Source organism: Procambarus clarkii, chromosome 24 (genome assembly GCF_040958095.1).
Source record: "Procambarus clarkii isolate CNS0578487 chromosome 24, FALCON_Pclarkii_2.0, whole genome shotgun sequence".
Lineage (NCBI taxonomy): Eukaryota > Metazoa > Arthropoda > Malacostraca > Decapoda > Cambaridae > Procambarus > Procambarus clarkii.
In genome coordinates, this window is record NC_091173.1 from 14501656 (window position 1) to 14504155 (window position 2500).

A 2500-nucleotide genomic window follows, 5' to 3' on the forward strand; every position below is an offset into this window, starting at 1 on the left:
TTGGAAGCTTGGCAAGATCTGGAACAGCGCACCAGGACCACCAGCACGCCAGACAAGTCCTGGAACAGCGCACCAGGACCACCAGCACGCCAGACAAGTCCAGGAACAGCGCACCAGGACCACCAGCACGCCAGACAAGTCCTGGAACAGCGCACCAGGAGCACCAGCACGCCAGACAAGTCCTGGAACAGCGCACCAGGACCACCAGCACGCCAGACAAGTCCAGGAACAGCGCACCAGGACCACCAGCACGCCAGACAAGTCCTGGAACAGCGCACCAGGACCACCAGCACGCCAGACAAGTCCAGGAACAGCGCACCAGGACCACCAGCACGTCAGACAAGTCCTGGAACAGCGCACCAGGACCACCAGCACGCCAGACAAGACCTGGAACAGCGCACCAGGACCCAAAGGCCTGGAACGGACACTCGCAACTACCCAGGGAAATCAGGTTAATAAAATATTAAAAGAATGTTAAATACCTTGAAGTGAAGTGTTTCCGGGGCTTAGCGTCCCCGCGGCCCGGTCGTCGACCAGACCTCCTCGTTCCTGGACTGGTCAACCAGGCTGTTTGACGCGGCTGCTCGCAGCCTGACGTATGAATCACAGTCTGGTTGATCAGGTATCCTTTGGAGGTGCTTATCTAGTTCTCTCTTGAGCACTGTGAGGGGTCGGCCAGTTATGCCCCTTATGTGTAGTGGAAGAGTGTTGAACAGTCTCGGACCTCTGATGTTGATAGAGTTCTCTCTCAGAGTACCTGTTGCACCTCTGATTTTTAACGGGGGTATTCTGCACATCCTACCATGTCTTATGGTCTGATGTGGTGTTATTTCTGTGTGCAGGTTTGGGACCAGCCCCTCTACTATTTTCCATGTGTAAATTATTATGTATCTCTCCCGCCTGCGCTCAAAAGAATACAAATTTTGACTCTTTAGTCGGTCCCAATATTTTAGATGTTTTACTGAGTGGATTCTAGCAGTAAAGGCTCTCTGCACGCTCTCCAGGTCAGCAATTTCTCCAGCTTTGAAAGGGGCTGTCATTGTGCAGCAGTACTCCACTCTAGAGAGCACTAGCGTCTTGAAAAGTATCATCATTGGTATAGCATCTCTAGTGTGAAAGGTTCTTGTTATCCAACCTGTTATTTATGTTGCAGATGTGACGGCTACTTTATTGTGTTCTTTAAAGGTAAGGTCTTCCGACATGAGTACACCCAGATCCTTTATATTGTCTTTTCGTTCTATGTTATGATTTGACTGAGTTTTGTACGTGGTTTCCGTTTTCATATTTTCATTTTTTCCGTAGCGCATGAGCTGGAACTTATCTTCGTTAAACACCATATTATTTTTTGTAGCCCATAAAAAGAGCTGATTTACGTCTAATTGGAGGTTTGCCGTATCCTCTAAGTTGTCTACTCTCATGAAAATCGTAGTGTCATCTGCAAAGAATGATACAATACTATAGATTGTGTCCTTGTCTATCTCCGATATGAGGATGAGAAAAAGTACTGGAGCAAGCACAGTACCCTGGGGGACTGAACTCTTCACGGTTGATGGACCAGATTAAATTTTATTGACTATTACACATTTTTCAGGTAATTCCTTTTGAACGCATTTTATGTGCAATAACACCATGATACATTGAAAGATTGTCACAATTCCCCCTCACCCCACATTAAACAACCTGGTTCAGAAACCTCAATTGGCAGGTTTAGAACACCTTCCAGTCAGGCATTCTCCGCACCGATCTCCCTTCACGTGATTTGCGCTGAATTTTTAAGTTTCAGGAAGACACAGGAAAGGGCACTTTTCAGTCTTTAATAGCAGGTTTAGAACTCTTCCTTGCCCCAGCTTATTTGAAGCGTTATCCTACTAGTCGTTCCTGGAATACTGGTTCGTAGTTTACAGGACTGAGTTCAAGCCTTCGTTGGTCCAGTGAGTGAGAGAGTGAGTGAGAGAGAGAGAGTGAGAGTGAGAGTGAGAGAGAGAGAGAGAGAGAGAGAGAGAGAGAGAGAGAGAGAGAGAGAGAGAGAGAGAGAGAGAGAGATATTGATTTCCTGGAAATCCGTCTGGTATCTCAAATGGGGCTTTCCTTTCCCACTAGAAATGTGGTCGGGGGAGAAACTTCCTCAAGACTCTCTGAAAAGTTTCCAGGAAGCGTCCCCGCTGGAAAAGTTATAGGCACTGATTTTCCAGAGATTGACCTTCCAGGAGTCACTTTACTGAGGGTTTCTTGGTACAAATAATGATTTTTTCCCTCTAAATTCCAAGAGGGTCCTGAAGAACCACCCCCTCGTTAGAAGGGTTCCATTTTGGAACCGCCTTTGAAGGATTCCAGAGGATATTTTAGGAATTCCTCAAACTAGCACGCCACTCCTTGGTTACACACGTCCAGATGACAGCCCAGGACGCAGTCTTTCGTTAAGTTAGGTAGCGTAACAATGGTTGAGTAATTAACCTTTACGGGAGAGGTTGAAACCCTCAAAGACCAGCTTCACAACATC

General features: G+C 47.0%; 1 long non-coding RNA gene across 1 annotated transcript in view; it reads right to left on the reverse strand.

The window, feature by feature from the left end:
• The window catches only part of LOC138368110 (uncharacterized), a 64283-nt gene that overhangs the window by 37434 nt on the left and 24349 nt on the right, over positions 1 to 2500 (reverse strand). The window lies entirely within an intron of this gene.